Genomic DNA, 21,779 nt, shown 5'->3' with positions numbered 1-21,779 from the left:
GCTCAGGAAAGCCAGTAGCAAGCGCACTTGAAGTAGCCCTGAAGAACCGGATTATAAATTTTGCCAGCCATAATGAAGCTAGGGGCGTTCTCAGTTACCAAATACCGGTGCAATAAGAGAGCAACAGTATTTGACAGTAAAATGACGCCCTATCCGTCTAGCATACAACATTGCTTGTCTCTGCATACGCGGACGTGAGGTCATCTCGGAAATGAAATCCGAAATATAGATTAAAATTGTTGTGTTCCCGCCCGGGATCGAACCGGGGACCTTCTGCGTGTAAAGCAGACGTGATAACCGCTACACCACGGAAACGACGGTTCTTTTCATGTACCACCCGGAGACTCGTAATAGCAACAGTTTCTCTTCTGTGTTAGCAAGGGCATCGGCTACGAGCTCCCTCCGATTCGTGAAGTTCCTGTAGTAAAAGACGTCGATGGAAACAATCCAACCGCGACAGACAGGGAGAACGCTGGCTGAGCTGCAGCCCTACATGGTGAGACCATCAAAGGTGGCGTCATTCACATGCAGTGCGTTTTCGGAACGAATAGGCTCGTTGGTCTAGGGGTATGATTCCTGCTTCGGGTGCAGGAGGTCCCGGGTAAAAAAAATCCCGGACGAGCCCTTGCGTTTTGTACAACGGTGTGGTAACAAATCGCATGGCGGCGGCTGTTTCGCGCATTTCCAGGCCTCCAAGTCAGAGCTAAAACCCGACAACCAGTTCTGAAACCGTTTCATGTTTCATTTGAGCCATGTGCACCCTGCTGATGGAACGTTTGAAGTTGATTTAAATGGTCACAGTAGAGATCGTAGCAAGTGTCTTGCTGGGTGCGACGAAAACGGGTTTCCGCCCGCAATCGAGCCGGGGACCTTCTGCGTGTTCGGCACGGCGCCTGGGCTCGGCGGCAGCTGCTGCTCTTTCCTTCCTTACGAGATACCGTCGATTCGCGCAGTCGTTATTGCAAAAGATGTCACCAAAGGCAATCGCTTCGTTAGCGCCACTTTGCCTGGGCTCGGCGGCAGCTCTACATGGAGGCACCAGCAGCCCAGCCAGGCCGCCGCCGCCACCGGTGCGCCACAGCGCAAGGAGCCGGCGGCCGCCCTGCAATGCCCCTGTCGTTGCATATTCCACCCGCCCCATATCCTCTCCATGTCTGACTCACTACGCCAAATGACACTGCAGTCGACGTGCTTATTACTATCGCTTTTGGAAGAACCGAGTCGCAGTATTCTAGTGTCGAACCGGTACTGCAAATTGGGATTAAGCAAAAATTCATTGTGTGGTCGAGCGACAGCCTCGGCTCGCTCTTCCTATATGATCGCTTCCTGTGCGGAATAATTCCTAGCTCGCCGATGGCTTCAGAGTTGGTCTTCTCGAAGTTTTGCTTTCGCACTGCATTCCGCAATCTTTTCGTTATGAGTTGTGTGCTTCGGTTTCCCGACTTTCTTGTGTTTAGTGCGTTTGGCTTCTCTTAACCCTTAGCCACCGCTTGCCGAAATTTCCACACTATCATCTGTCGATCTGCAGAGCTCGATGACGGCCTCGCGGCCGTTCCTGAGCTCGTGGAACGGTCGAATCTGTAGTTGTTTCCAGATCTCTCCCACACAACGGCCTCCCAGAAGCTTGGATTACAGAAGTACGCCACTACTCCCAGCCGGAGGTTCACGATTGAAAGCAGAATGACATGAGCTACACGCAGCTCCGATTTTTTTTTTTTTTTTTTTTTTGTGTCTGACCTACTTTGAAAGACTTTGTAGTCGATTTACTTACTACTATCGCTGTTGGAAACCAGGTGATAACCGCACAGTATTTTAGAGACGATCAGGTAATGAAAATTTAGAATAAGTAAAACAGTATCAAAAGAAGTTGTGTGGTGGAGCAGCACATACAATTCACGCTTCCTAGATACTCGTCACTGCATAGAATAATTCTTTTGTCTGCGGCGTCTTCAGTATCCGTCTTCTGGAAATTTTGCTTGCAGTATATTGTGCAATCTTTTCGTTATGAGTTGGTGCTTGGTTTCCCGATGTTCTTTTGTTTAGTGCATTCGCCTTCTCTTTACCGTGAGAAACCAAATACCGAAACTGAGGCACTGCCGGCTGTTCATAAGCAGTGCTCGATGAAGTTATTTCGCTTTTTATTCGTTGCCTTTAATATTCTTCTCATCAGTGGTGAGTGCTGCCTGCAGAAAGCGTTTATCTTGCGAATTCGCGTGAAAGTTTGTGTTCCCTGCGAGGCCCACTACTTGGGATTAACTTGACTGTTCCAGCCAGGTGGCTCGTTGGTCTAGGGGTATGATTCCTGCTTTGGGTGCAGGAGGTCCCGGGTTCAAATCCCGGACGAGCCCTGCCATTTTGACCGTGCTGAAGAGTAGGTGGAACTCAGCCCCGGTTGCAGCTCCTCAATGAAGAGTTGACGCCCGTTATAGCACGTGGATATAACAAGAATGCGGCACCAGTAAAGTACGTAGGTGTAATTCGGTAGAAAGGCAGACGGTAATTTTGCATGCAACGGAAAACAAGGTTGTCTTTGCGGGATATGTGCACCGTGAGTGGAGATTCAGCTTAATTGTGCGACAGTCTACCCTCATCTTACTAGCGACGGCAACAACCAAGGGGTGGCATGTAAGATTGAGCGTGGCTAAGAGTTTCTCATTATTAGTTAGCATCACACTTTGACAGAGCTGTGACAAGGCGAGTAGGGTGAGCTCAGGAAAGCCAGTAGCAAGCGCACTTGAAGTAGCCCTGAAGAACCGGATTATAAATTTTGCCAGCCATAATGAAGCTAGGGGCGTTCTCAGTTACCAAATACCGGTGCAATAAGAGAGCAACAGTATTTGACAGTAAAATGACGCCCTATCCGTCTAGCATACAACATTGCTTGTCTCTGCATACGCGGACGTGAGGTCATCTCGGAAATGAAATCCGAAATATAGATTAAAATTGTTGTGTTCCCGCCCGGGATCGAACCGGGGACCTTCTGCGTGTAAAGCAGACGTGATAACCGCTACACCACGGAAACGACGGTTCTTTTCATGTACCACCCGGAGACTCGTAATAGCAACAGTTTCTCTTCTGTGTTAGCAAGGGCATCGGCTACGAGCTCCCTCCGATTCGTGAAGTTCCTGTAGTAAAAGACGTCGATGGAAACAATCCAACCGCGACAGACAGGGAGAACGCTGGCTGAGCTGCAGCCCTACATGGTGAGACCATCAAAGGTGGCGTCATTCACATGCAGTGCGTTTTCGGAACGAATAGGCTCGTTGGTCTAGGGGTATGATTCCTGCTTCGGGTGCAGGAGGTCCCGGGTAAAAAAAATCCCGGACGAGCCCTTGCGTTTTGTACAACGGTGTGGTAACAAATCGCATGGCGGCGGCTGTTTCGCGCATTTCCAGGCCTCCAAGTCAGCGCTAAAATCCGACAACCAGTTCTGAAACCGTTTCATGTTTCATTTGAGCCATGTGCACCCTGCTGATGGAACGTTTGAAGTTGATTTAAATGGTCACAGTAGAGATCGTAGCAAGTGTCTTGCTGGGTGCGACGAAAACGGGTTTCCGCCCGCAATCGAGCCGGGGACCTTCTGCGTGTTCGGCACGGCGCCTGGGCTCGGCGGCAGCTGCTGCTCTTTCCTTCCTTACGAGATACCGTCGATTCGCGCAGTCGTTATTGCAAAAGATGTCACCAAAGGCAATCGCTTCGTTAGCGCCACTTTGCCTGGGCTCGGCGGCAGCTCTACATGGAGGCACCAGCAGCCCAGCCAGGCCGCCGCCGCCACCGGTGCGCCACAGCGCAAGGAGCCGGCGGCCGCCCTGCAATGCCCCTGTCGTTGCATATTCCACCCGCCCCATATCCTCTCCATGTCTGACTCACTACGCCAAATGACACTGCAGTCGACGTGCTTATTACTATCGCTTTTGGAAGAACCGAGGCGCAGTATTCTAGTGTCGAACCGGTACTGCAAATTGGGATTAAGCAAAAATTCATTGTGTGGTCGAGCGACAGCCTCGGCTCGCTCTTCCTATATGATCGCTTCTTGTGCGGAATAATTCCTAGCTCGCCGATGGCTTCAGAGTTGGTCTTCTCGAAGTTTTGCTTTCGCACTGCATTCCGCAATCTTTTCGTTATGAGTTGTGTGCTTCGGTTTCCCGACTTTCTTGTGTTTAGTGCGTTTGGCTTCTCTTAACCCTTAGCCACCGCTTGCCGAAATTTCCACACTATCATCTGTCGATCTGCAGAGCTCGATGACGGCCTCGCGGCCGTTCCTGAGCTCGTGGAACGGTCGAATCTGTAGTTGTTTCCAGATCTCTCCCACACAACGGCCTCCCAGAAGCTTGGATTACAGAAGTACGCCACTACTCCCAGCCGGAGGTTCACGATTGAAAGCAGAATGACATGAGCTACACGCAGCTCCGATTTTTTTTTTTTTTTTTTTTTGTGTCTGACCTACTTTGAAAGACTTTGTAGTCGATTTACTTACTACTATCGCTGTTGGAAACCAGGTGATAACCGCACAGTATTTTAGAGACGATCAGGTAATGAAAATTTAGAATAAGTAAAACAGTATCAAAAGAAGTTGTGTGGTGGAGCAGCACATACAATTCACGCTTCCTAGATACTCGTCACTGCATAGAATAATTCTTTTGTCTGCGGCGTCTTCAGTATCCGTCTTCTGGAAATTTTGCTTGCAGTATATTGTGCAATCTTTTCGTTATGAGTTGGTGCTTGGTTTCCCGATGTTCTTTTGTTTAGTGCATTCGCCTTCTCTTTACCGTGAGAAACCACATACCGAAACTGAGGCACTGCCGGCTGTTCATAAGCAGTGCTCGATGAAGTTATTTCGCTTTTTATTCGTTGCCTTTAATATTCTTCTCATCAGTGGTGAGTGCTGCCTGCAGAAAGCGTTTATCTTGCGAATTCGCGTGAAAGTTTGTGTTCCCTGCGAGGCCCACTACTTGGGATTAACTTGACTGCTCCAGCCAGGTGGCTCGTTGGTCTAGGGGTATGATTCCTGCTTTGGGTGCAGGAGGTCCCGGGTTCAAATCCCGGACGAGCCCTGCCATTTTGACCGTGCTGAAGAGTAGGTGGAACTCAGCCCCGGTTGCAGCTCCTCAATGAAGAGTTGACGCCCGTTATAGCACGTGGATATAACAAGAATGCGGCACCAGTAAAGTACGTAGGTGTAATTCGGTAGAAAGGCAGACGGTAATTTTGCATGCAACGGAAAACAAGGTTGTCTTTGCGGGATATGTGCACCGTGAGTGGAGATTCAGCTTAATTGTGCGACAGTCTACCCTCATCTTACTAGCGACGGCAACAACCAAGGGGTGGCATGTAAGATTGAGCGTGGCTAAGAGTTTCTCATTATTAGTTAGCATCACACTTTGACAGAGCTGTGACAAGGCGAGTAGGGTGAGCTCAGGAAAGCCAGTAGCAAGCGCACTTGAAGTAGCCCTGAAGAACCGGATTATAAATTTTGCCAGCCATAATGAAGCTAGGGGCGTTCTCAGTTACCAAATACCGGTGCAATAAGAGAGCAACAGTATTTGACAGTAAAATGACGCCCTATCCGTCTAGCATACAACATTGCTTGTCTCTGCATACGCGGACGTGAGGTCATCTCGGAAATGAAATCCGAAATATAGATTAAAATTGTTGTGTTCCCGCCCGGGATCGAACCGGGGACCTTCTGCGTGTAAAGCAGACGTGATAACCGCTACACCACGGAAACGACGGTTCTTTTCATGTACCACCCGGAGACTCGTAATAGCAACAGTTTCTCTTCTGTGTTAGCAAGGGCATCGGCTACGAGCTCCCTCCGATTCGTGAAGTTCCTGTAGTAAAAGACGTCGATGGAAACAATCCAACCGCGACAGACAGGGAGAACGCTGGCTGAGCTGCAGCCCTACATGGTGAGACCATCAAAGGTGGCGTCATTCACATGCAGTGCGTTTTCGGAACGAATAGGCTCGTTGGTCTAGGGGTATGATTCCTGCTTCGGGTGCAGGAGGTCCCGGGTAAAAAAAATCCCGGACGAGCCCTTGCGTTTTGTACAACGGTGTGGTAACAAATCGCATGGCGGCGGCTGTTTCGCGCATTTCCAGGCCTCCAAGTCAGCGCTAAAATCCGACAACCAGTTCTGAAACCGTTTCATGTTTCATTTGAGCCATGTGCACCCTGCTGATGGAACGTTTGAAGTTGATTTAAATGGTCACAGTAGAGATCGTAGCAAGTGTCTTGCTGGGTGCGACGAAAACGGGTTTCCGCCCGCAATCGAGCCGGGGACCTTCTGCGTGTTCGGCACGGCGCCTGGGCTCGGCGGCAGCTGCTGCTCTTTCCTTCCTTACGAGATACCGTCGATTCGCGCAGTCGTTATTGCAAAAGATGTCACCAAAGGCAATCGCTTCGTTAGCGGCACTTTGCCTGGGCTCGGCGGCAGCTCTACATGGAGGCACCAGCAGCCCAGCCAGGCCGCCGCCGCCACCGGTGCGCCACAGCGCAAGGAGCCGGCGGCCGCCCTGCAATGCCCCTGTCGTTGCATATTCCACCCGCCCCATGTCCTCTCCATGTCTGACTCACTACGCCAAATGACACTGCAGTCGACGTGCTTATTACTATCGCTTTTGGAAGAACCGAGGCGCAGTATTCTAGTGTCGAACCGGTACTGCAAATTGGGATTAAGCAAAAATTAATTGTGTGGTCGAGCGACAGCCTCGGCTCGCTCTTCCTATATGATCGCTTCTTGTGCGGAATAATTCCTAGCTCGCCGATGGCTTCAGAGTTGGTCTTCTCGAAGATTTGCTTTCGCACTGCATTCCGCAATCTTTTCGTTATGAGTTGTGTGCTTCGGTTTCCCAACTTTCTTGTGTTTAGTGCGTTTGGCTTCTCTTAACCCTTAGCCACCGCTTGCCGAAATTTCCACACTATCATCTGTCGATCTGCAGAGCTCGATGACGGCCTCGCGGCCGTTCCTGAGGTCGTGGAACGGTCGATTCTGTAGTTGTTTCCAGATCTCTCCCACACAACGGCCTCCCAGAAGCTTGGATTACAGAAGTACGCCACTACTCCCAGCCGGAGATTCACGATTGAAAGCAGAATGACATGAGCTACACGCAGCTCCGATTTTTTTTTTTTTTTGTGTCTGACCTACTTTGAAAGACTTTGTAGTCGATTTACTTACTACTATCGCTGTTGGAAACCAGGTGATAACCGCACAGTATTTTAGAGACGATCAGGTAATGAAAATTTAGAATAAGTAAAACAGTATCAAAAGAAGTTGTGTGGTGGAGCAGCACGTACAATTCACGCTTCCTAGATACTCGTCACTGCATAGAATAATTCTTTTGTCTGCGGCGTCTTCAGTATCCGTCTTCTGGAAATTTTGCTTGCAGTATATTGTGCAATCTTTTCGTTATGAGTTGGTGCTTGGTTTCCCGATGTTCTTTTGTTTAGTGCATTCGCCTTCTCTTTACCGTGAGAAACCACATACCGAAACTGAGGCACTGCCGGCTGTTCATAAGCAGTGCTCGATGAAGTTATTTCGCTTTTTATTCGTTGCCTTTAATATTCTTCTCATCAGTGGTGAGTGCTGCCTGCAGAAAGCGTTTATCTTGCGAATTCGCGTGAAAGTTTGTGTTCCCTGCGAGGCCCACTACTTGGGATTAACTTGACTGCTCCAGCCAGGTGGCTCGTTGGTCTAGGGGTATGATTCCTGCTTTGGGTGCAGGAGGTCCCGGGTTCAAATCCCGGACGAGCCCTGCCATTTTGACCGTGCTGAAGAGTAGGTGGAACTCAGCCCCGGTTGCAGCTCCTCAATGAAGAGTTGACGCCCGTTATAGCACGTGGATATAACAAGAATGCGGCACCAGTAAAGTACGTAGGTGTAATTCGGTAGAAAGGCAGACGGTAATTTTGCATGCAACGGAAAACAAGGTTGTCTTTGCGGGATATGTGCACCGTGAGTGGAGATTCAGCTTAATTGTGCGACAGTCTACCCTCATCTTACTAGCGACGGCAACAACCAAGGGGTGGCATGTAAGATTGAGCGTGGCTAAGAGTTTCTCATTATTAGTTAGCATCACACTTTGACAGAGCTGTGACAAGGCGAGTAGGGTGAGCTCAGGAAAGCCAGTAGCAAGCGCACTTGAAGTAGCCCTGAAGAACCGGATTATAAATTTTGCCAGCCATAATGAAGCTAGGGGCGTTCTCAGTTACCAAATACCGGTGCAATAAGAGAGCAACAGTATTTGACAGTAAAATGACGCCCTATCCGTCTAGCATACAACATTGCTTGTCTCTGCATACGCGGACGTGAGGTCATCTCGGAAATGAAATCCGAAATATAGATTAAAATTGTTGTGTTCCCGCCCGGCATCGAACCGGGCACCTTCTGCGTGTAAAGCAGACGTGATAACCGCTACACCACGGAAACGACGGTTCTTTTCATGTACCACCCGGAGACTCGTAATAGCAACAGTTTCTCTTCTGTGTTAGCAAGGGCATCGGCTACGAGCTCCCTCCGATTCGTGAAGTTCCTGTAGTAAAAGACGTCGATGGAAACAATCCAACCGCGACAGACAGGGAGAACGCTGGCTGAGCTGCAGCCCTACATGGTGAGCCCATCAAAGGTGGCGTCATTCACATGCAGTGCGTTTTCGGAACGAATGGGCTCGTTGGTCTAGGGGTATGATTCCTGCTTCGGGTGCAGGAGGTCCCGGGTAAAAAAAATCCCGGACGAGCCCTTGCGTTTTGTACAACGGTGTGGTAACAAATCGCATGGCGGCGGCTGTTTCGCGCATTTCCAGGCCTCCAAGTCAGCGCTAAAATCCGACAACCAGTTCTGAAACCGTTTCATGTTTCATTTGAGCCATGTGCACCCTGCTGATGGAACGTTTGAAGTTGATTTAAATGGTCACAGTAGAGATCGTAGCAAGTGTCTTGCTGAGTGCGACGAAAACGGGTTTCCGCCCGCAATCGAGCCGGGGACCTTCTGCGTGTTCGGCACGGCGCCTGGGCTCGGCGGCAGCTGCTGCTCTTTCCTTCCTTACGAGATACCGTCGATTCGCGCAGTCGTTATTGCAAAAGATGTCACCAAAGGCAATCGCTTCGTTAGCGGCACTTTGCCTGGGCTCGGCGGCAGCTCTACATGGAGGCACCAGCAGCCCAGCCAGGCCGCCGCCGCCACCGGTGCGCCACAGCGCAAGGAGCCGGCGGCCGCCCTGCAATGCCCCTGTCGTTGCATATTCCACCCGCCCCATATCCTCTCCATGTCTGACTCACTACGCCAAATGACACTGCAGTCGACGTGCTTATTACTATCGCTTTTGGAAGAACCGAGGCGCAGTATTCTAGTGTCGAACCGGTACTGCAAATTGGGATTAAGCAAAAATTTATTGTGTGGTCGAGCGACAGCCTCGGCTCGCTCTTCCTATATGATCGCTTCTTGTGCGGAATAATTCCTAGCTCGCCGATGGCTTCAGAGTTGGTCTTCTCGAAGTTTTGCTTTCGCACTGCATTCCGCAATCTTTTCGTTATGAGTTGTGTGCTTCGGTTTCCCGACTTTCTTGTGTTTAGTGCGTTTGGCTTCTCTTAACCCTTAGCCACCGCTTGCCGAAATTTCCACACTATCATCTGTCGATCTGCAGAGCTCGATGACGGCCTCGCGGCCGTTCCTGAGCTCGTGGAACGGTCGAATCTGTAGTTGTTTCCAGATCTCTCCCACACAACGGCCTCCCAGAAGCTTGGATTACAGAAGTACGCCACTACTCCCAGCCGGAGATTCACGATTGAAAGCAGAATGACATGAGCTACACGCAGCTCCGATTTTTTTTTTTTTTTGTGTCTGACCTACTTTGAAAGACTTTGTAGTCGATTTACTTACTACTATCGCTGTTGGAAACCAGGTGATAACCGCACAGTATTTTAGAGACGATCAGGTAATGAAAATTTAGAATAAGTAAAACAGTATCAAAAGAAGTTGTGTGGTGGAGCAGCACATGCAATTCACGCTTCCTAGATACTCGTTACTGCATAGAATAATTCTTTTGTCTGCGGCGTCTTCAGTATCCGTCTTCTGGAAATTTTGCTTGCAGTATATTGTGCAATCTTTTCGTTTTGAGTTGGTGCTTGGTTTCCCGATGTTCTTTTGTTTAGTGCATTCGCCTTCTCTTTACCCTGAGAAACCACATACCGAAACTGAGGCACTGCCGGCTTTTCATAAGCAGTGCTCGATGAAGTTATTTCGCTTTTTATTCGTTGCCTTTAATATTCTTCTCATCAGTGGTGAGTGCTGCCTGCAGAAAGCGTTTATCTTGCGAATTCGCGTGAAAGTTTGTGTTCCCTGTGAGGCCCACTACTTGGGATTAACTTGACTGCTCCAGCCAGGTGGCTCGTTGGTCTAGGGGTATGATTCCTGCTTTGGGTGCAGGAGGTCCCGGGTTCAAATCCCGGACGAGCCCTGCCATTTTGACCGTGCTGAAGAGTAGGTGGAACTCAGCCCCGGTTGCAGCTCCTCAATGAAGAGTTGACGCCCGTTATAGCACGTGGATATAACAAGAATGCGGCACCAGTAAAGTACGTAGGTGTAATTCGGTAGAAAGGCAGACGGTAATTTTGCATGCAACGGAAAACAAGGTTGTCTTTGCGGGATATGTGCACCGTGAGTGGAGATTCAGCTTAATTGTGCGACAGTCTACCCTCATCTTACTAGCGACGGCAACAACCAAGGGGTGGCATGTAAGATTGAGCGTGGCTAAGAGTTTCTCATTATTAGTTAGCATCACACTTTGACAGAGCTGTGACAAGGCGAGTAGGGTGAGCTCAGGAAAGCCAGTAGCAAGCGCACTTGAAGTAGCCCTGAAGAACCGGATTATAAATTTTGCCAGCCATAATGAAGCTAGGGGCGTTCTCAGTTACCAAATACCGGTGCAATAAGAGAGCAACAGTATTTGACAGTAAAATGACGCCCTATCCGTCTAGCATACAACATTGCTTGTCTCTGCATACGCGGACGTGAGGTCATCTCGGAAATGAAATCCGAAATATAGATTAAAATTGTTGTGTTCCCGCCCGGGATCGAACCGGGGACCTTCTGCGTGTAAAGCAGACGTGATAACCGCTACACCACGGAAACGACGGTTCTTTTCATGTACCACCCGGAGACTCGTAATAGCAACAGTTTCTCTTCTGTGTTAGCAAGGGCATCGGCTACGAGCTCCCTCCGATTCGTGAAGTTCCTGTAGTAAAAGACGTCGATGGAACCAATCCAACCGCGACAGACAGGGAGAACGCTGGCTGAGCTGCAGCCCTACATGGTGAGACCATCAAAGGTGGCGTCATTCACATGCAGTGCGTTTTCGGAACGAATAGGCTCGTTGGTCTAGGGGTATGATTCCTGCTTCGGGTGCAGGAGGTCCCGGGTTCAAATCCCGGACGAGCCCTTGCGTTTTGTACAACGGTGTGGTAACAAATCGCATGGCGGCGGCTGTTTCGCGCATTTCCAGGCCTCCAAGTCAGCGCTAAAATCCGACAACCAGTTCTGAAACCGTTTCATGTTTCATTTGAGCCATGTGCACCCTGCTGATGGAACGTTTGAAGTTGATTTAAATGGTCACAGTAGAGATCGTAGCAAGTGTCTTGCTGGGTGCGACGAAAACGGGTTTCCGCCCGCAATCGAGCCGGGGACCTTCTGCGTGTTCGGCACGGCGCCTGGGCTCGGCGGCAGCTGCTGCTCTTTCCTTCCTTACGAGATACCGTCGATTCGCGCAGTCGTTATTGCAAAAGATGTCACCAAAGGCAATCGCTTCGTTAGCGGCACTTTGCCTGGGCTCGGCGGCAGCTCTACATGGAGGCACCAGCAGCCCAGCCAGGCCGCCGCCGCCACCGGTGCGCCACAGCGCAAGGAGCCGGCGGCCGCCCTGCAATGCCCCTGTCGTTGCATATTCCACCCGCCCCATATCCTCTCCATGTCTGACTCACTACGCCAAATGACACTGCAGTCGACGTGCTTATTACTATCGCTTTTGGAAGAACCGAGGCGCAGTATTCTAGTGTCGAACCGGTACTGCAAATTGGGATTAAGCAAAAATTTATTGTGTGGTCGAGCGACAGCCTCGGCTCGCTCTTCCTATATGATCGCTTCTTGTGCGGAATAATTCCTAGCTCGCCGATGGCTTCAGAGTTGGTCTTCTCGAAGTTTTGCTTTCGCACTGCATTCCGCAATCTTTACGTTATGAGTTGTGTGCTTCGGTTTCCCGACTTTCTTGTGTTTAATGCGTTTGGCTTCTCTTAACCCTCAGCCACCGCTTGCCGAAATTTCCACACTATCATCTGTCGATCTGCAGAGCTCGATGACGGCCTCGCGGCCGTTCCTGAGCTCGTGGAACGGTCGAATCTGTAGTTGTTTCCAGATCTCTCCCACACAACGGCCTCCCAGAAGCTTGGATTACAGAAGTACGCCACTACTCCCAGCCGGAGATTCACGATTGAAAGCAGAATGACATGAGCTACACGCAGCTCCGATTTTTTTTTTTTTTTTTTGTGTCTGACCTACTTTGAAAGACTTTGTAGTCGATTTACTTACTACTATCGCTGTTGGAAACCAGGTGATAACCGCACAGTATTTTAGAGACGATCAGGTAATGAAAATTTAGAATAAGTAAAACAGTATCAAAAGAAGTTGTGTGGTGGAGCAGCACATGCAATTCACGCTTCCTAGATACTCGTTACTGCATAGAATAATTCTCTTGTCTGCGGCGTCTTCAGTATCCGTCTTCTGGAAATTTTGCTTGCAGTATATTGTGCAATCTTTTCGTTATGAGTTGGTGCTTGGTTTCCCGATGTTCTTTTGTTTAGTGCATTCGCCTTCTCTTTACCCTGAGAAACCACATACCGAAACTGAGGCACTGCCGGCTGTTCATAAGCAGTGCTCGATGAAGTTATTTCGCTTTTTATTCGTTGCCTTTAATATTCTTCTCATCAGTGGTGAGTGCTGCCTGCAGAAAGCGTTTATCTTGCGAATTCGCGTGAAAGTTTGTGTTCCCTGTGAGGCCCACTACTTGGGATTAACTTGACTGCTCCAGCCAGGTGGCTCGTTGGTCTAGGGGTATGATTCCTGCTTTGGGTGCAGGAGGTCCCGGGTTCAAATCCCGGACGAGCCCTGCAATTTTGACCGTGCTGAAGAGTAGGTGGAACTCAGCCCCGGTTGCAGCTCCTCAATGAAGAGTTGACGCCCGTTATAGCACGTGGATATAACAAGAATGCGGCACCAGTAAAGTACGTAGGTGTAATTCGGTAGAAAGGCAGACGGTAATTTTGCATGCAACGGAAAACAAGGTTGTCTTTGCGGGATATGTGCACCGTGAGTGGAGATTCAGCTTAATTGTGCGACAGTCTACCCTCATCTTACTAGCGACGGCAACAACCAAGGGGTGGCATGTAAGATTGAGCGTGGCTAAGAGTTTCTCATTATTAGTTAGCATCACACTTTGACAGAGCTGTGACAAGGCGAGTAGGGTGAGCTCAGGAAAGCCAGTAGCAAGCGCACTTGAAGTAGCCCTGAAGAACCGGATTATAAATTTTGCCAGCCATAATGAAGCTAGGGGCGTTCTCAGTTACCAAATACCGGTGCAATAAGAGAGCAACAGTATTTGACAGTAAAATGACGCCCTATCCGTCTAGCATACAACATTGCTTGTCTCTGCATACGCGGACGTGAGGTCATCTCGGAAATGAAATCCGAAATATAGATTAAAATTGTTGTGTTCCCGCCCGGGATCGAACCGGGGACCTTCTGCGTGTAAAGCAGACGTGATAACCGCTACACCACGGAAACGACGGTTCTTTTCATGTACCACCCGGAGACTCGTAATAGCAACAGTTTCTCTTCTGTGTTAGCAAGGGCATCGGCTACGAGCTCCCTCCGATTCGTGAAGTTCCTGTAGTAAAAGACGTCGATGGAAACAATCCAACCGCGACAGACAGGGAGAACGCTGGCTGAGCTGCAGCCCTACATGGTGAGACCATCAAAGGTGGCGTCATTCACATGCAGTGCGTTTTCGGAACGAATAGGCTCGTTGGTCTAGGGGTATGATTCCTGCTTCGGGTGCAGGAGGTCCCGGGTAAAAAAAATCCCGGACGAGCCCTTGCGTTTTGTACAACGGTGTGGTAACAAATCGCATGGCGGCGGCTGTTTCGCGCATTTCCAGGCCTCCAAGTCAGCGCTAAAATCCGACAACCAGTTCTGAAACCGTTTCATGTTTCATTTGAGCCATGTGCACCCTGCTGATGGAACGTTTGAAGTTGATTTAAATGGTCACAGTAGAGATCGTAGCAAGTGTCTTGCTGGGTGCGACGAAAACGGGTTTCCGCCCGCAATCGAGCCGGGGACCTTCTGCGTGTTCGGCACGGCGCCTGGGCTCGGCGGCAGCTGCTGCTCTTTCCTTCCTTACGAGATACCGTCGATTCGCGCAGTCGTTATTGCAAAAGATGTCACCAAAGGCAATCGCTTCGTTAGCGGCACTTTGCCTGGGCTCGGCGGCAGCTCTACATGGAGGCACCAGCAGCCCAGCCAGGCCGCCGCCGGCACCGGTGCGCCACAGCGCAAGGAGCCGGCGGCCGCCCTGCAATGCCCCTGTCGTTGCATATTCCACCCGCCCCATATCCTCTCCATGTCTGACTCACTACCCCAAATGACACTGCAGTCGACGTGCTTATTACTATCGCTTTTGGAAGAACCGAGGCGCAGTATTCTAGTGTCGAACCGGTACTGCAAATTGGGATTAAGCAAAAATTTATTGTGTGGTCGAGCGACAGCCTCGGCTCGCTCTTCCTACATGATCGCTTCTTGTGCGGAATAATTCCTAGCTCGCCGATGGCTTCAGAGTTGGTCTTCTCGAAGTTTTGCTTTCGCACTGCATTCCGCAATCTTTTCGTTATGAGTTGTGTGCTTCGGTTTCCCGACTTTCTTGTGTTTAGTGCGTTTGGCTTCTCTTAACCCTTAGCCACCGCTTGCCGAAATTTCCACACTATCATCTGTCGATCTGCAGAGCTCGATGACGGCCTCGCGGCCGTTCCTGAGCTCGTGGAACGGTCGAATCTGTAGTTGTTCCCAGATCTCTCCCACACAACGGCCTCCCAGAAGCTTGGATTACAGAAGTACGCCACTACTCCCAGCCGGAGATTCACGATTGAAAGCAGAATGACATGAGCTACACGCAGCTCCGATTTTTTTTTTTTTTTTTTGTGTCTGACCTACTTTGAAAGACTTTGTAGTCGATTTACTTACTACTATCGCTGTTGGAAACCAGGTGATAACCGCACAGTATTTTAGAGACGATCAGGTAATGAAAATTTAGAATAAGTAAAACAGTATCAAAAGAAGTTGTGTGGTGGAGCAGCACATGCAATTCACGCTTCCTAGATACTCGTTATTGCATAGAATAATTCTTTTGTCTGCGGCGTCTTCAGTATCCGTCTTCTGGAAATTTTGCTTGCAGTATATTGTGCAATCTTTTCGTTATGAGTTGGTGCTTGGTTTCCCGATGTTCTTTTGTTTAGTGCATTCGCCTTCTCTTTACCCTGAGAAACCACATACCGAAACTGAGGCACTGCCGGCTTTTCATAAGCAGTGCTCGATGAAGTTATTTCGCTTTTTATTCGTTGCCTTTAATATTCTTCTCATCAGTGGTGAGTGCTGCCTGCAGAAAGCGTTTATCTTGCGAATTCGCGTGAAAGTTTGTGTTCCCTGTGAGGCCCACTACTTGGGATTAACTTGACTGCTCCAGCCAGGTGGCTCGTTGGTCTAGGGGTATGATTCCTGCTTTGGGTGCAGGAGGTCCCGGGTTCAAATCCCGGACGAGCCCTGCCATTTTGACCGTGCTGAAGAGTAGGTGGAACTCAGCCCCGGTTGCAGCTCCTCAATGAAGAGTTGACGCCCGTTATAGCACGTGGATATAACAAGAATGCGGCACCAGTAAAGTACGTAGGTGTAATTCGGTAGAAAGGCAGACGGTAATTTTGCATGCAACGGAAAACAAGGTTGTCTTTGCGGGATATGTGCACCGTGAGTGGAGATTCAGCTTAATTGTGCGACAGTCTACCCTCATCTTACTAGCGACGGCAACAACCAAGGGGTGGCATGTAAGATTGAGCGTGGCTAAGAGTTTCTCATTATTAGTTAGCATCACACTTTGACAGAGCTGTGACAAGGCGAGTAGGGTGAGCTCAGGAAAGCCAGTAGCAAGCGCACTTGAAGTAGCCCTGAAGAACCGGATTATAAATTTTGCCAGCCATAATGAAGCTAGGGGCGTTCTCAGTTACCAAATACCGGTGCAATAAGAGAGCAACAGTATTTGACAGTAAAATGACGCCCTATCCGTCTAGCATACAACATTGCTTGTCTCTGCATACGCGGACGTGAGGTCATCTCGGAAATGAAATCCGAAATATAGATTAAAATTGTTGTGTTCCCGCCCGGGATCGAACCGGGGACCTTCTGCGTGTAAAGCAGACGTGATAACCGCTACACCACGGAAACGACGGTTCTTTTCATGTACCACCCGGAGACTCGTAATAGCAACAGTTTCTCTTCTGTGTTAGCAAGGGCATCGGCTACGAGCTCCCTCCGATTCGTGAAGTTCCTGTAGTAAAAGACGTCGATGGAAACAATCCAACCGCGACAGACAGGGAGAACGCTGGCTGAGCTGCAGCCCTACATGGTGAGACCATCAAAGGTGGCGTCATTCACATGCAGTGCGTTTTCGGAACGAATAGGCTCGTTGGTCTAGGGGTATGATTCCTGCTTCGGGTGCAGGAGGTCCCGGGTTCAAATCCCGGACGAGCCCTTGCGTTTTGTACAACGGTGTGGTAACAAATCGCATGGCGGCGGCTGTTTCGCGCATTTCCAGGCCTCCAAGTCAGCGCTAAAATCCGACAACCAGTTCTGAAACCGTTTCATGTTTCATTTGAGCCATGTGCACCCTGCTGCTGGAACGTTTGAAGTTGATTTAAATGGTCACAGTAGAGATCGTAGCAAGTGTCTTGCTGAGTGCGACGAAAACGGGTTTCCGCCCGCAATCGAGCCGGGGACCTTCTGCGTGTTCGGCACGGCGCCTGGGCTCGGCGGCAGCTGCTGCTCTTTCCTTCCTTACGAGATACCGTCGATTCGCGCAGTCGTTATTGCAAAAGATGTCACCAAAGGCAATCGCTTCGTTAGCGGCACTTTGCCTGGGCTCGGCGGCAGCTCTACATGGAGGCACCAGCAGCCCAGCCAGGCCGCCGCCGCCACCGGTGCGCCACAGCGCAAGGAGCCGGCGGCCGCCCTGCAATGCCCCTGTCGTTGCATATTCCACCCGCCCCATATCCTCTCCATGTCTGACTCACTACGCCAAATGACACTGCAGTCGACGTGCTTATTACTATCGCTTTTGGAAGAACCGAGGCGCAGTATTCTAGTGTCGAACCGGTACTGCAAATTGGGATTAAGCAAAAATTTATTGTGTGGTCGAGCGACAGCCTCGGCTCGCTCTTCCTATATGATCGCTTCTTGTGCGGAATAATTCCTAGCTCGCCGATGGCTTCAGAGTTGGTCTTCTCGAAGTTTTGCTTTCGCACTGCATTCCGCAATCTTTTCGTTATGAGTTGTGTGCTTCGGTTTCACGACTTTCTTGTGTTTAGTGCGTTTGGCTTCTCTTAACCCTTAGCCACCGCTTGCCGAAATTTCCACACTATCATCTGTCGATCTGCAGAGCTCGATGACGGCCTCGCGGCCGTTCCTGAGCTCGTGGAACGGTCGAATCTGTAGTTGTTTCCAGATCTCTCCCACACAACGGCCTCCCAGAAGCTTGGATTACAGAAGTACGCCACTACTCCCAGCCGGAGATTCACGATTGAAAGCAGAATGACATGAGCTACACGCAGCTCCGATTTTTTTTTTTTTTTTGTGTCTGACCTACTTTGAAAGACTTTGTAGTCGATTTACTTACTACTATCGCTGTTGGAAACCAGGTGATAACCGCACAGTATTTTAGAGACGATCAGGTAATGAAAATTTAGAATAAGTAAAACAGTATCAAAAGAAGTTGTGTGGTGGAGCAGCACATGCAATTCACGCTTCCTAGATACTCGTTACTGCATAGAATAATTCTCTTGTCTGCGGCGTCTTCAGTATCCGTCTTCTGGAAATTTTGCTTGCAGTATATTGTGCAATCTTTTCGTTATGAGTTGGTGCTTGGTTTCCCGATGTTCTTTTGTTTAGTGCATTCGCCTTCTCTTTACCCTGAGAAACCACATACCGAAACTGAGGCACTGCCGGCTGTTCATAAGCAGTGCTCGATGAAGTTATTTCGCTTTTTATTCGTTGCCTTTAATATTCTTCTCATCAGTGGTGAGTGCTGCCTGCAGAAAGCGTTTATCTTGCGAATTCGCGTGAAAGTTTGTGTTCCCTGTGAGGCCCACTACTTGGGATTAACTTGACTGCTCCAGCCAGGTGGCTCGTTGGTCTAGGGGTATGATTCCTGCTTTGGGTGCAGGAGGTCCCGGGTTCAAATCCCGGACGAGCCCTGCCATTTTGACCGTGCTGAAGAGTAGGTGGAACTCAGCCCCGGTTGCAGCTCCTCAATGAAGAGTTGACGCCCGTTATAGCACGTGGATATAACAAGAATGCGGCACCAGTAAAGTACGTAGGTGTAATTCGGTAGAAAGGCAGACGGTAATTTTGCATGCAACGGAAAACAAGGTTGTCTTTGCGGGATATGTGCACCGTGAGTGGAGATTCAGCTTAATTGTGCGACAGTCTACCCTCATCTTACTAGCGACGGCAACAACCAAGGGGTGGCATGTAAGATTGAGCGTGGCTAAGAGTTTCTCATTATTAGTTAGCATCACACTTTGACAGAGCTGTGACAAGGCGAGTAGGGTGAGCTCAGGAAAGCCAGTAGCAAGCGCACTTGAAGTAGCCCTGAAGAACCGGATTATAAATTTTGCCAGCCATAATGAAGCTAGGGGCGTTCTCAGTTACCAAATACCGGTGCAATAAGAGAGCAACAGTATTTGACAGTAAAATGACGCCCTATCCGTCTAGCATACAACGTTGCTTGTCTCTGCATACGCGGACGTGAGGTCATCTCGGAAATGAAATCCGAAATATAGATTAAAATTGTTGTGTTCCCGCCCGGGATCGAACCGGGGACCTTCTGCGTGTAAAGCAGACGTGATAACCGCTACACCACGGAAACGACGGTTCTTTTCATGTACCACCCGGAGACTCGTAATAGCAACAGTTTCTCTTCTGTGTTAGCAAGGGCATCGGCTACGAGCTCCCTCCGATTCGTGAAGTTCCTGTAGTAAAAGACGTCGATGGAAACAATCCAACCGCGACAGACAGGGAGAACGCTGGCTGAGCTGCAGCCCTACATGGTGAGACCATCAAAGGTGGTGTCATTCACATGCAGTGCGTTTTCGGAACGAATAGGCTCGTTGGTCTAGGGGTATGATTCCTGCTTTGGGTGCAGGAGGTCCCGGGTTCAAATCCCGGACGAGCCCTTGCGTTTTGTACAACGGTGTGGTAACAAATCGCATGGCGGCGGCTGTTTCGCGCATTTCCTGGCCTCCAAGTCAGCGCTAAAATCCGACAACCAGTTCTGAAACCGTTTCATGTTTCATTTGAGCCATGTGCACCCTGCTGATGGAACGTTTGAAGTTGATTTAAATGGTCACAGTAGAGATCGTAGCAAGTGTCTTGCTGGGTGCGACGAAAACGGGTTTCCGCCCGCAATCGAGCCGGGGACCTTCTGCGTGTTCGGCACGGCGCCTGGGCTCGGCGGCAGCTGCTGCTCTTTCCTTCCTTACGAGATACCGTCGATTCGCGCAGTCGTTATTGCAAAAGATGTCACCAAAGGCAATCGCTTCGTTAGCGGCACTTTGCCTGGGCTCGGCGGCAGCTCTACATGGAGGCACCAGCAGCCCAGCCAGGCCGCCGCCGCCACCGGTGCGCCACAGCGCAAGGAGCCGGCGGCCGCCCTGCAATGCCCCTGTCGTTGCATATTCCACCCGCCCCATATCCTCTCCATGTCTGACTCACTACCCCAAATGACACTGCAGTCGACGTGCTTATTACTATCGCTTTTGGAAGAACCGAGGCGCAGTATTCTAGTGTCGAACCGGTACTGCAAATTGGGATTAAGCAAAAATTTATTGTGTGGTCGAGCGACAGCCTCGGCTCGCTCTTCCTACATGATCGCTTCTTGTGCGGAATAATTCCTAGCTCGCCGATGGCTTCAGAGTTGGTCTTCTCGAAGTTTTGCTTTCGCACTGCATTCCGCAATCTTTTCGTTATGAGTTGTGTGCTTCGGTTTCCCGACTTTCTTGTGTTTAGTGCGTTTGGCTTCTCTTAACCCTTAGCCACCGCTTGCCGAAATTTCCACACTATCATCTGTCGATCTGCAGAGCTCGATGACGGCCTCGCGGCCGTTCCTGAGCTCGTGGAACGGTCGAATCTGTAGTTGTTTCCAGATCTCTCCCACACAACGGCCTCCCAGAAGCTTGGATTACAGAAGTACGCCACTACTCCCAGCCGGAGATTCACGATTGAAAGCAGAATGACATGAGCTACACGCAGCTCCGATTTTTTTTTTTTTTTTTGTGTCTGACCTACTTTGAAAGACTTTGTAGTCGATTTACTTACTACTGTCGCTGTTGGAAACCAGGTGATAACCGCACAGTATTTTAGAGACGATCAGGTAATGAAAATTTAGAATAAGTAAAACAGTATCAAAAGAAGTTGTGTGGTGGAGCAGCACATGCAATTCACGCTTCCTAGATACTCGTTACTGCATAGAATAATTCTTTTGTCTGCGGCGTCTTCAGTATCCGTCTTCTGGAAATTTTTCTTGCAGTATATTGTGCAATCTTTTCGTTATGAGTTGGTGCTTGGTTTCCCGATGTTCTTTTGTTTAGTGCATTCGCCTTCTCTTAACCCTGAGAAACCACATACCGAAACTGAGGCACTGCCGGCTGTTCATAAGCAGTGCTCGATGAAGTTATTTCGCTTTTTATTCGTTGCCTTTAATATTCTTCTCATCAGTGGTGAGTGCTGCCTGCAGAAAGCGTTTATCTTGCGAATTCGCGTGAAAGTTTGTGTTCCCTGTGAGGCCCACTACTTGGGATTAACTTGACTGCTCCAGCCAGGTGGCTCGTTGGTCTAGGGGTATGATTCCTGCTTTGGGTGCAGGAGGTCCCGGGTTCAAATCCCGGACGAGCCCTGCCATTTTGACCGTGCTGAAGAGTAGGTGGAACTCAGCCCCGGTTGCAGCTCCTCAATGAAGAGTTGACGCCCGTTATAGCACGTGGATATAACAAGAATGCGGCACCAGTAAAGTACGTAGGTGTAATTCGGTAGAAAGGCAGACGGTAATTTTGCATGCAACGGAAAACAAGGTTGTCTTTGCGGGATATGTGCACCGTGAGTGGAGATTCAGCTTAATTGTGCGACAGTCTACCCTCATCTTACTAGCGACGGCAACAACCAAGGGGTGGCATGTAAGATTGAGCGTGGCTAAGAGTTTCTCATTATTAGTTAGCATCACACTTTGACAGAGCAAAAATTCATTGTGTGGTCGAGCGACAGCCTCGGCTCGCTCTTCCTATATGATCGCTTCTTGTGCGGAATAATTCCTAGCTCGCCGATGGCTTCAGAGTTGGTCTTCTCGAAGTTTTGCTTTCGCACTGCATTCCGCAATCTTTTCGTTATGAGTTGTGTGCTTCGGTTTCCCGACTTTCTTGTGTTT

General features: G+C 49.7%; 19 non-coding genes across 19 annotated transcripts; 11 read left to right on the top strand and 8 right to left on the bottom strand.

Annotated features, from left to right (window-relative positions):
* Positions 1–242: 242 nt before the first annotated feature.
* Positions 243–315, bottom strand: Trnav-uac. Its single transcript has one exon. It is a non-coding gene; the product is annotated as a tRNA-Val (tRNA).
* Positions 316–2,276: 1,961 nt separating this feature from the next.
* Positions 2,277–2,348, top strand: Trnap-ugg. Its single transcript has one exon. It is a non-coding gene; the product is annotated as a tRNA-Pro (tRNA).
* Positions 2,349–2,949: 601 nt separating this feature from the next.
* On the bottom strand, positions 2,950–3,022 carry Trnav-uac. Its single transcript has one exon. It is a non-coding gene; the product is annotated as a tRNA-Val (tRNA).
* A 1,960-nt stretch (positions 3,023–4,982) lies between these two features.
* Trnap-ugg lies at positions 4,983–5,054 on the top strand. Its single transcript has one exon. It is a non-coding gene; the product is annotated as a tRNA-Pro (tRNA).
* Positions 5,055–5,655: 601 nt separating this feature from the next.
* Positions 5,656–5,728, bottom strand: Trnav-uac. Its single transcript has one exon. It is a non-coding gene; the product is annotated as a tRNA-Val (tRNA).
* A 1,954-nt stretch (positions 5,729–7,682) lies between these two features.
* On the top strand, positions 7,683–7,754 carry Trnap-ugg. The gene has a single exon. It is a non-coding gene; the product is annotated as a tRNA-Pro (tRNA).
* Positions 7,755–8,355: 601 nt separating this feature from the next.
* On the bottom strand, positions 8,356–8,428 carry Trnav-uac. Its single transcript has one exon. It is a non-coding gene; the product is annotated as a tRNA-Val (tRNA).
* Positions 8,429–10,382: 1,954 nt separating this feature from the next.
* On the top strand, positions 10,383–10,454 carry Trnap-ugg. Its single transcript has one exon. It is a non-coding gene; the product is annotated as a tRNA-Pro (tRNA).
* Positions 10,455–11,055: 601 nt separating this feature from the next.
* Trnav-uac lies at positions 11,056–11,128 on the bottom strand. Its single transcript has one exon. It is a non-coding gene; the product is annotated as a tRNA-Val (tRNA).
* Positions 11,129–11,363: 235 nt separating this feature from the next.
* Trnap-cgg lies at positions 11,364–11,435 on the top strand. Its single transcript has one exon. It is a non-coding gene; the product is annotated as a tRNA-Pro (tRNA).
* Positions 11,436–13,082: 1,647 nt separating this feature from the next.
* Positions 13,083–13,154, top strand: Trnap-ugg. Its single transcript has one exon. It is a non-coding gene; the product is annotated as a tRNA-Pro (tRNA).
* A 601-nt stretch (positions 13,155–13,755) lies between these two features.
* Positions 13,756–13,828, bottom strand: Trnav-uac. Its single transcript has one exon. It is a non-coding gene; the product is annotated as a tRNA-Val (tRNA).
* Positions 13,829–15,785: 1,957 nt separating this feature from the next.
* Trnap-ugg lies at positions 15,786–15,857 on the top strand. The gene has a single exon. It is a non-coding gene; the product is annotated as a tRNA-Pro (tRNA).
* Positions 15,858–16,458: 601 nt separating this feature from the next.
* Positions 16,459–16,531, bottom strand: Trnav-uac. Its single transcript has one exon. It is a non-coding gene; the product is annotated as a tRNA-Val (tRNA).
* Positions 16,532–16,766: 235 nt separating this feature from the next.
* Positions 16,767–16,838, top strand: Trnap-cgg. The gene has a single exon. It is a non-coding gene; the product is annotated as a tRNA-Pro (tRNA).
* Positions 16,839–18,483: 1,645 nt separating this feature from the next.
* Positions 18,484–18,555, top strand: Trnap-ugg. Its single transcript has one exon. It is a non-coding gene; the product is annotated as a tRNA-Pro (tRNA).
* A 601-nt stretch (positions 18,556–19,156) lies between these two features.
* Trnav-uac lies at positions 19,157–19,229 on the bottom strand. Its single transcript has one exon. It is a non-coding gene; the product is annotated as a tRNA-Val (tRNA).
* Positions 19,230–19,464: 235 nt separating this feature from the next.
* On the top strand, positions 19,465–19,536 carry Trnap-ugg. Its single transcript has one exon. It is a non-coding gene; the product is annotated as a tRNA-Pro (tRNA).
* Positions 19,537–21,182: 1,646 nt separating this feature from the next.
* Positions 21,183–21,254, top strand: Trnap-ugg. The gene has a single exon. It is a non-coding gene; the product is annotated as a tRNA-Pro (tRNA).
* Positions 21,255–21,779: the final 525 nt, after the last annotated feature.

The sequence above is a fragment of the Schistocerca americana genome, chromosome 2 (genome assembly GCF_021461395.2).
Source record: "Schistocerca americana isolate TAMUIC-IGC-003095 chromosome 2, iqSchAmer2.1, whole genome shotgun sequence".
In the NCBI taxonomy this organism is placed as follows: domain Eukaryota; kingdom Metazoa; phylum Arthropoda; class Insecta; order Orthoptera; family Acrididae; genus Schistocerca; species Schistocerca americana.
The sequence above is the reverse complement of the archived record's forward strand: the minus strand, read 5'-3'. Positions and strand labels throughout refer to the sequence as shown.